The sequence below is a fragment of the Eptesicus fuscus genome, chromosome 14 (genome assembly GCF_027574615.1).
Source record: "Eptesicus fuscus isolate TK198812 chromosome 14, DD_ASM_mEF_20220401, whole genome shotgun sequence".
NCBI classification, from domain to species: domain Eukaryota; kingdom Metazoa; phylum Chordata; class Mammalia; order Chiroptera; family Vespertilionidae; genus Eptesicus; species Eptesicus fuscus.
Genome location: NC_072486.1, coordinates 71,161,071 through 71,172,441, shown reverse-complemented (window position 1 = coordinate 71,172,441; position 11,371 = coordinate 71,161,071). Strand labels below are relative to the sequence as shown.

General features: G+C 32.4%; 1 long non-coding RNA gene across 1 annotated transcript; it reads left to right on the top strand.

Moving 5' to 3' along the window:
• The first annotated feature begins 4,899 nt into the window (after positions 1 to 4,899).
• Positions 4,900 to 10,356, top strand: LOC114226735 (uncharacterized). Its single transcript, XR_003612827.2, has 2 exons — positions 4,900 to 5,033; positions 10,001 to 10,356. It is a non-coding gene; the product is annotated as an uncharacterized LOC114226735 (long non-coding RNA).
• Positions 10,357 to 11,371: the final 1,015 nt, after the last annotated feature.

The window sequence follows — 11,371 nt, the reverse complement described above, 5'->3', positions numbered from 1 at the left end:
AGAAAAATATTTATGTACTATAAATCAAGCAGTTACTTAGTTAATAAGTAATAATAAGCTGTAAGGATGACAATGGAGTTCAAGCTCAACACCATGTAGGTGGTGCTAATATAAAAGCTGCTGTGAATATTAATTTCCTCCATTATTTGTATCTATTGCAGTGTTGGTAGATGCATTTTTACATTATGAAGAGATTTTGAATTTTATCATCCAAAAAGTAATGAGAGGATCTTTTTCAAGGATTCAATACTTAACATATTTTTTACTTTAATTTTAATGTGTTTATAAATTTTATTATTGTGTGTTATTATGGGAACTCATGTAGATATTTGCTTGCTAAATCAAATGAAAAATTGGATACTTATTTAGGAATATAACTCAAATAACTATTAACATGTTATATGCTCTATGTATGACATTATGCTAACTGCTGAGATATGAAATGAAGAGTTTTAAAATTCCTACCCTCAAGTAGCTCACAGTCTTATGTTATGCAGTTATCCGCACAACTTAAATTATTTTAGTATTTTTGATGCTGTAGTGCTACAATATTGAATTAATGAAGGGCTTGTAATTTTGTTAAGAATTAATTAAAACTAGAAATTTAGAAGGTACATCATTTTTTATGCTTCCTAAAATAATGAAGTTGGTTTTGTGTATGTAAGTCTCCTTTTAACTCATGTTTCAATATTATAGTATCCACACTTCATGAGGTATCCACACTTGGTTAAAAAAAATTGCTTGTTCAATAAGAGATAAACAAAAGTATTTTGTGCTAGAAAAATTCCATTTTAAATGGTGGAAGGAGGCTTGGTTACACAGGTAAGAATAGCTTTTTAAGTAATTTCAAGGGGCAATCAAATATATTGCTGTACCTAACCTTCATGGAAATTATTGTCTGTTGATATAATCCAAAAAGAATATACTTTATAGTCTTTAGACTCTTTATGCTCATTAAGTATATAGTTAAGGAACAAGTAAGCAAAAAATAAAAAATAAAATGACAATAAAAGAGAAAGCAGCTTGAAATCTATGGCTTTAAGAGTTCAAGTTATGAAATTGTAGTCCACAAAGTAGGCAGAACTTATGTCCAGAAAAATTATAAGTTTGTGATTTTTTTGGGTTTTATACCCCTGCAGTAACAGAATAACATGGATGATAGCATGAACTGTTGAGTCAGATTTTCCTGTGATCAAGTTTTTGAAAAATAACCAATACGTATATTTAGTAGTGTCTAAAATCCCCATGTTACAGTTATAAATAGATAACCCGTTAAACTAAGCAGTATTTAATAGTCACAATGATTTTAAGTGAGGCAAATAAGGGAAACTATTATTGTTTTCATGTCATTGTTTCCAGATAAATGCTCCTACCTGCAAATGGGTGGTTTTCTAGCATTATCAGAAAGAGGACACACACACACACACACACACACACACACACACACACACACACACACACACACTGTAGACCACAAGCAGAAAATAATGTTTCAAATTTATTGCTAAGAAACATATTTTGAGTGTTATGATCAAATAAATGATTTCCAGAACATTATTTTAGTAGCAGAAACTTTTTGTTAAATAAATCTTAAATATGTGGCTAATATGTAAAAATATATAAGACCAGTTCTTTCTTCTGGTTAAAGAGGTGTTGAGGGTCTTGGAGACCAACTCTCAATTAGTTTCTTTTAGAATCTGAATCACAGAAACCTAACCCCATAGTAACTGAACACAAAGGCTACGCATTTCTCAATTTGAAAGATAGTAATCCCTCCCCCACCAATCCCCCTCCTCATATAGGCAACCTTTAATAAGGTTTACTTTCCTTCTCCTCCAGTAAGAAAAATAAATTAAACCATAAAGTCTCCACCTTTTCCCTACTTGCATTAGGTTTTATGAGGTCTATATATTTTTGCATGGGTAACCAATTGTTTTGGCATCATTTGTTGGAAAGACTATCCTTTCTTCACTGAATTGCTTTTGCACCTTTGTCAAAAGTCAATTGACTATATATGTGCGGGACTCTATCTGGAATGTTTTCTGTTCTGTTGACCTAATTGCCTATCTCTATATCAATATCACATTGTGTTAATTACTGTAGCATTATAGTAAGTCTTGAAATCACATAGTTGTTTTGAGTATTCTAAGTTCTTTACATTTTTATATCATTTTAGAATCAGCTTCTCAATTTCTAAAACAAACAAAACCAAACTGAGCCAGGTCTTTGGTTGTATTGCATTTCAAACAATATGTTGTATTTTCATTAAAATCAAAAGACTTTCTAATTTCTCATTAGATTTCTTCTTTGGCCCATGTGTTATTTAGAAGTGCATTATTTAGTTTCCAAATGTTTGGGGGGTTTTCTATTACTTTTTCTAACATAATCCCATTGTGTTCAGGTAATATACATTGTATGGCTTGAATACCTTTTAAATTTTGTGACTTGTTTTATGGACCAGAACATGTTTCTATGTGCACTTGCAAAGAATGTGCATTCTGCTGCTGTTGGGTGAAATGTTTTATAAACACTAACTAGGTGAATGTGATTGTTAATATTGCTCAAGTCTCCAAATACTTACTGATTTTCTACTTGTACTATCAATTATTGAGATAAATTATTAAAATATATGACTCATTGGTAGATTTGTCTATTTCTTCTTGAAGTTTTATCAGTTTCTGTTTCATGAAACTCTTCTATTTAGAAACATAAATTTTTAGGATTGTCATATCACTTGAATGACTTGCTTGTCATGAAATGAGCTTCTTAATATTTGTGTTATGAAATCAACTTTGTCCCATACTAATGTAGTTACATTAAATTTTAAAAACTATTATCAGCATAGTGTGTCTTTTTCTATTTTTTTACTTTTAGGCCCTTTTATCAATTTATTTAAATTGGGTTTCTTATAAACAACATATAGTAGGTTCTTGATTTTTGCCCAATATGACAAATTTCAGCCTTTTAATTGGGATGCTTAGACCATTTAAATTGAATGTGATTGTAGATGTGACCACTTTCATTAAGGGATATATCATGTTGGTTCTCAGATCATTGGGTTTCCTTCCTTTTTTTCCTTTTTTAAGATTAGATATGGTTGGTATGTCAAACTAGTTATATAATTTTTCCTGTGTCCCAGTTCATAGTTTGGGTGATCATATGTTTTACAATCCAAACCAGCATTATTCTGAGAGTGAACACTGTGCTATTAATCATATTTCTCAGGATATCTGGTATTACCTGGGAAAATCCTAACCAAACCAGATCTTGCACTTACCCTATTTATAACTTTCTTTTTACATATAATATTTGTGTGGGAACCTATTTAAGCAGACCTTTTGAGTAAACTTAAGAATTGAGATAGCAAGCCTGGTCACCATATTCTTAGCATATATCTCCCAAGACTAGTGTAAATATTAGATTATGTGGAACAATCTGGAGAGAAAGATTATCACCTCAACTTTAGCACTGCATGCTTGTGAAGAGTCACTGAATAAAACATAAGAAGACAGATGGGATTTTGTTTATCCCATGTTAATCAGTGAAGTTATGTAACTTTTGAAACTCAAAGAACCAATTTTTTTGAGTTTAAAAACCAAAATATCGAATTTAATGAATTTCATACTTTGCAAAAATTAGTTTACATTGTATAGGAATTTAAAAACTGATTTTATATATGAGTGTAATAAGCGTACATATAGGTGAGTATGAAATAATATGTATTTAAGTATCTTAAAATATGTGATATTCTCAATCATATTTCTATGACACATCATTATCTCATGACAACTGACTGTAAATAAATTTAGTTTTTATTTATTCACTTCCGTTTTATCTTGGCCTCATAAAATTGATTCATGATACAAATGAATTTTAGAATACTCTATAATAAATTGATAAATTGATAATCTACCTGTATTTAAAATTGTTTCTTAAACATTTCCTAATTTTAATGTTTTCATAATCCCATGTTTTAGCCATTCCCTAGAGGTCTTTTATTTGTGTAAAACAAACCTCAAGGAGATTAAATTTTTAGAGTTATAATTGTGTTATTCTTACATATATTAAAGAGTTTCTTTTCAACCTTGAAAAATGAAAATAATGATTTCAGATTATCCTTATTCTTCCTGAATACATTATTTTCATTACAGAGTAAGTTAAAAATGACAAATTCCTGTAAAAAAAGGACTGCTGAAATTTGTGCAAGCTGCATGTGACTAATAGCTGCCAGACAGATTACAAAGCATAATTACGTATAGCTTACAAAGACAGATTTGTATTCATGAATGCATATGAATTAATGACATGAAGAAAAAACTTTTTACAAGTAATTGTTTCATTGTGAAAACAAACATTTAACTATTATTCCAGTTTTGGGGGGCACAACTTGATATATCTCAAGTTGAAAACATAAATTTACTTGTATACACTCTTACATGTTTTGAAATGGCTCTTTGGTCCTGGGAACTATAATGTGGGACTATTTTACTACAAGGTGTCTCATTCAATGCCTAGAGTGCTCCTTGTACAGCCCTCTTCCATTTTCATCCTCTGCCTTGCCAACTCCTCAGCCATCAGACATCAATTTAAACATCAGTTCCAGGAATGCCCAAAGATCATATTTTATTATTCTTCAAATATATCGAGTACCCTGTTATCAATTATCACCGAAACACTAGACTAGTCTTTTATAGTAATAATAACAATTGTGACTAAAAATAACTAATTACATATTTAGTTATGGTCTGCTTTGGGGATTATGATGTAAATGTCAAGACAATAGTAATTATGACTGGTCATTGAGTGCCCAGTAGCTAACATAGAGCCAAGCACAGTGTAGGTTCTCAATAAATTGATTTTGTTGATTTATGACTGGAGCGTGGAGGGTGAATGGATAAAGGGTGGGTGTTGATGCTTGTATAGAAACGTATGATTGTACAAGAATGTGTTTTTTTGTGCTCTAAAATCCTCTGAATCATGACAGAAAAGATGTGAAAGCATTTAAAGTTGGGGATATTATTTAAATACTTCAGGTAACTATTTTCTTACTACAAATTCACTTATAATTTAATTAAGGTAGATGCTTTTAATGAGGTTAATTTGGTTTATTGGTTTGGACATGGAGCTCATGAGTTTGAAGTTGGACATTCTTTTAGTTAAGTTCAGACAAGGAGGGGGGACTGTTGCTGTGGCTTCACACTGTAATAACACCAGCTTGTGTAAGACATAGTCCTGATACTCATCAATGGCATCAGCCACAAGAGAGAGGGTGTTTTAGAACAATAACATGTGTTTTTTCAACTTCACTGAAAATTCAAGTTATCAATATTTACTGAGCACCTGAGATCACTGAGAGAGTAACTGTCCAAGGAGAAGTATGTCTAGAGAAAACCAATCCTGAGTCCATCTTCTACAGACAGTTACTGTCATTTTTCATGTGTAGCTTACCTATAGTGGATCTTCCTTTCCTTTTCTATGTGGATTAAATAATGTCTAACAATTTTGTTATAAAAAATAGTAAGTTATATCAATGGATATAACTTATGATAGGATTCTCAATCTTGCAAATTTTAGCTGCAGACATTTTTATTTACTCTGTCTCTCCAAGTTTATGATAATTTTAGGGTAACTCTTTTCAAATAGAGCTGCATTTATGTCATGAATGACAACTTGTTTTGAAAACTTTCTCCATAGACTAATGAAACAGGCATTGTGGAACAACATAAAAATATTTGAAATATAGGCAATTCAACTATGTATTTCCTAAATTAGTCATATATGCAAATTGTTAGCAAGCCTAGAATTGTTAGCAATTTAGCTACTCATTACCTGTTGTAGGCTGGTAATACTTCATATACCCTATTCCAGTTTCACATTGCCACCAATTTATACTAGCACTTGGTACTGTTTTATGGACAGCATATTATAAAGCAAATAATATGTCAGATAATTTAAATGTAAATAGGTACATATTAAATTAGAGAAAAATTACCAGTAACTTGATGAATTTTTTTCCCCACACAAAAGTTAAAGAGAAAATAAAGATATTTTATTGAAACAAATGCAAGAAAAAAACACCTGTGTGTTCATTGCCTCAGGCTGCCAGACCCAGTTAAGTCAAAGGGGGAGAGAAAGAAAAAACCAACCCTGGCTGGTTTGGCTCAGTGAATAGAGCGTCGGCCTGTGGACTGAAGGGTCCCGGGTTCCATTCCAGTCAAGGGCATGTACCTTGGTTGTGGGCATGTCCCCATTGAGGGGTGTGTAGGAGGCAGCTGATGGATGTTTCTCTCTCATAATGTTTCTTACTCTCTATCCCTCTCCCTTCCTCTCTGTAAAAAAATCAATAAAATACATTTTTTTAAAAATAAGAAAAAAACAAATCAATTGGACTTTCATCATGTTTAAGGGAAGTATTTTGACTCCTTAATGGACACAAAATGTTTTACTGAGTAATAGTTGTTTCACTAAAGTACTTTTGTCAATTACTTATAAAAATGGCCTCTATCTATTTCTGTCACAAGACTGATCAGATGAGGTGAAAAAAAAAAAAAGTTAAATTGCTGGGATAAATGAGATAATCAAGCAATTATCTAACTTAATGAACTATTAAACTAATTCTGTAAAAAGAAAAAGTCCGTGTAAAATTGACTTGAGCTATTACAAGAATATTCTACTCTAGCCTGTTTCCAATTTCTCCATTTGATTCTTAATATTGTCTCCAGAATTGTATTTCTGAAACTCATATCTGATCATATAAACATTCAGATCTCTTTATAATCACAGAAATATTCAAACTTTAAAAATGTCATTATTTATTTAAATAGTATTGCTATTTGTCACTTAAAATTATTTATAAGGCTTTTTAAAATTTTTAAAAGTATTACATATGTCTCCTTTTTCGCTGATTGCCCCCCTCCCCATCACAGTGTCTGTGTCCATTGGTTATGCTAATAGGCATGCATCAAGTCCTTTGGTTGATCTCTTACCTCCCCTCCCACCCTTCTCTCTGAGATTGGACATTCTGTTCAGTGCTACCCTGTCTCTAGATCTATGTTTGTTCCTCAGATTATGTTGATCATTATATCCCACATATGAGTGAGATCATGTGATATTTATCTTTCTCTGACTGGCTTATTTCACTTAGCATAATACTCTCCAGTTCCATCCATGCTGTTGCAAATGGTAAAAGTTCCTTCTTTTTTATAGCAGTGTAGTGTTCCATTGTGTAGATGTACCACAGTTTTTTAATCCACTCATCTGCTGATGGGCACTTAGTCTGTTTCCAAATCTTAGCTATTGTAATTGTGCTGCTATGAACATAGGGGTTCATATATCCTTTGGTGTTTCTGGTTTCTTGGGATATAGTCCTAGGAGTGGGATTACTGGGTCAAATGGGAGTTTCATTTTTTATTTTTTGAGGAAACTCCATACTGTTCTCCACAGTGGCTGCACCAGTCTGCATTCCCACTAGCAGTGCACGAGGGTTCCTTTTTCTCCACATCCTTGCCAGCACTTGTCATTTCTTGATGATAGCCATTCTGACAGGTGTGAGATGGTACCTCATTGTCATTTTGATTTGCATCTCTCGGATGATTAGTGACTTTGAGCATGTTTTCATATGTCTCTTGGCCTTCCTATGTCCTTTTTAGAAAAGTATCTATTTAGGTCCTTTGCCCATTTTTTGATTGGATTGTTTATCTTCCTTTTGTTAAGTTGTATGAATTCTCTGTAAATTTTGGAGATTAAACCCTTATCTGAAATAGCATTGGCAAATATGTCCTCCCATGCAGTGGGCTTTCTTGTTGTTTTGTTGATGGTTTCTTTTGCTGTGTAGAAGCTTTTTATTTTGATGTAGTTGCACTTGTTTATTTTCTCCTTAGTTTGCATTCCTCTAGGAGCTGTATCAGTAAAGATACTGCTACAACATATGTCTGATATTTTGCTGCCTATGGAGTCTTCTAAGATTTTCCCGTTTTACATTTAAGTCCTTTAACCATTTTGAGTTTGTTATTGTGTATGGTGTAAGTTGGTGATCTATTTTCATTTTTTTGCATGTATCTGACCAAATTTCCCAGCACCATTTATTGAAGAGACTGTCTTGACTCCATTGTATGCTCTTGCCTTCTTTGTCAAATATTAATTGAGCATAATGACTTGGGTCTATTTCTGGGTTCTCTGTTCTGTTCCATTGGTCTATAGGTCTGTTCTTGTGCCAGTACCAGGAAGTTTTGAGAACCATGGCTTTGTAACATAGCTTGTTATCTGGTATTGTGATCTCTCAAACTTTATTTTTTCTCAGGGTTGCTATGGCTATTCTGGATCTTTTTTTATTCCAGATGAATTTTTGGAGAGTTCGTTCTAGGTCTGTGAAATATGCCATTGGTATTTTAATGGGGATTGCATTGAATCTATGAATTGCTTTGGGTAGTATGGACATTTTAATGATGTTGAGTCTACCAATCCATGAACATGGTATATTCTTCCATTTGTTTATGTCTTCCTCTATCTCTTTTTAAAAGTCCTGTAGTTTTCTGAGTATAGGTCTTTTACCTCCTTAGTTAAGTTTATTCCTAGATATCTTAATTTTTTTTTTTTGGTGCAATGGTAAATGGAATTTTTTTTTTGTTTCTCTTTCTGTGAGTTCATTGTTGGTGTATAAAAAACCATAGATTTCTGGGTGTTAATTTTGTATCCTGCTACATTGCCAAATTCATTTATTAAGTCTAATAGTTTTTTGATGGAGTCTTTGGGGTTTCTGTGTACAGTATCATGTCATCAGCAAGTAATGAGTTTTACTTCTTCTTTTCCAATTTGGATGCCTTTTATTTCTTCTTTTCTGATCACTATGGCTAGCACTTCCATTACTATTTTGAACAGGAGTGGTGAAAGTGGGCATACCTGTCTTGTTCCTGTTCTTAGGGGAAATGGATTTAGTTTTTGCCCATTGTGTATGATGTTGGCTGTAGGTTTGTCATATAAGGTTTGTATTATGTTGAGGTATGATCCCTCTATTCCCACTTTGCTGAGAGTTTTTATCAAGAAAGGGTGTTGGATTTTGTCAAATGTTTTTTCTGCATCGATTGATACGGTTATGTGATTTTTGTCTCTCAATTTGTTTATGCAATGCATAATGTTTATTGATTTGTGGATATTGTACCATCCTTGCATCCCTGGAATAAATCCCACTTGGTCATGGTGTATGATCTTTCTAATCTAATGCTGGATACGATTTGCTAGAATTTTGTTGAGGATTTAGCATCTAGGTTCATCAAGGATATTGGCCTGTAGTTTTCTTTTTTTGTGGTGTCTTTATATGGTTTTGGAATTAGGGTAATGCTGGCTTCATAGAAAGAACTTGGAAGTATGCCTTCCTCTTGAATTTATTTATAAGGCTTTTTATCAATTACCTAATATATATAATCACAGGTAAATATTATTTGTTACTAGAAGACAGATTTTTTTCTTTTCTATCTTTTTTTTATACAGAGAAATACTGAGAAATTTTGTTCAAATATAAGTAGATTGAAATGAAAGAAATATTTCGTTTTCTTTCTCTGATCAGTGTTATTCAATTTTGAACTGCAGAGTCCTAGAATTATATGCTCAAAATCATAAAGTGAGCTACTATCAAATATTCTTTTTAATGATCTATGATCTAACCATTCAATTAGGTTCCCTTTTGATATTATTGCAAGCAAAAAAAAAAAAAAAGAGAGATCTGCTAGGAGATTTGTTATAAGTTATTAGAGGTACTTTCTCAACATTGAAAGAATTATATGAACTGCCGCTTTTGTTTGATTTCAGGAACATTTAACTCCTTGGGATAATGCACCAATTAAGATCTAGGTGAATGCCTTTTATTTAAAAAATGAGGGAGAAGTGTAAGAAAATTAGCATGGACTCTAGTCTTTTTCAGGTATAGATTAATTTTAGAAAAGAGTATATATTTGATTATTTTGCTTGTGAGCCCTTGGAAATTCTTTGTGTACATTTATTACAGGGTGTGAAAAACAATGGTTCATACAAGAGGATCAAGTCTACAGTCCCTAACCTGGAATAAATCCCTCCTAATTGTGGTATATTGTACCTCCCCAGCCTCTTCCTTCAGCACAGCCTACCTCAAGGGCCCAGGGATGGGATCTCACCAACCTATTTGCTATACGAAACATGAAAAGCTCTTTCCAGTTTCTATGCTCTTGCAAATATTGTTTCCATTTTCAATTAAGGAAACTACTTGTCTTTCAAGTTCCTGCTCATGATTTTTCTCCACAATGAAACCCTCCATGCCTATAGGAAGCAGAATTTCTTCCACCTGTATTGCTTATACCAATAACATCACCTCTCAAGTTGCGTTGATATGGTTTGTTAATTTTTTTATTATACTGTCTTATTCTAGAGATTCATGACTGTGCTTTATTCCTTGATTAATGCATATATTTTACTAAACATTTTAAAATATACATTAAAATGTGAGATATATTTTATTGCTATATAAATTATATTTTATAAATTCTGTTGGTGTTTCACTTTATAACTCGATATTATTTTGTGTTTTTTTCCATAATTGCTCTATATTATACAAATAAATTATTTAATACAGTTTATGGGCTATATTTTTAAATACTCACTATATATCACAGTATTTTACCTGGTCTATTGTACTGTTTCCTTCATACATTTGGGTTTTTATTGTTTGAGTTTATAAAGTAGAGTGCAGTCCAAATTTATAAATGGGCATTGTTCCAAAAAGTTCATTATTAAGTGAGTTGCTTTCATTTTAGAATTTATATTCCTCCCAAATTAAAGCTATAGATGATGATTAAATTGCAAGGCAGTCAAACAGAGTCTATTTAACTGCTAATAACCTGAAATATGGTATAATAGTACTATTCCAATTTTTTAAAGTAAAATCATAACACTGGAAAGAAGCAGAACTATTTATTTTCCCTAATGTGTTCTGATTTCTAACCAAACAATTTCCAGAAATACATGTGTAGAGCTGTTGAAACTCACATGATTTGGACATAGCTAAAGAAAAGGGAGGGAAATGTAGTTTACTTCTTGCTGTTCAAAGTGTGGCCTATGGAGCAGTGTTATCACCATCACCTTGGGGCTCATTAGAAAGGCAAAATCTCAGGCTCACCTCAGACCTACTGAATCAGAATCTACACTTTAACAAGATTCCCAGATGAGCCATATGCAAACTAAAGTTTGGGGCAAACTGGAGATCAATAGTTGCTTTTTACCTTTTTATATCTGCTTTAGAAGAGGGGTAGCTCTAACTGTCAACATCTATGTAAATGAAAAAAGTACTTGAAGTCATCAATTTCTGGGAATCATTAATTCCATGCCAAAGAATGTTTCTCCCATG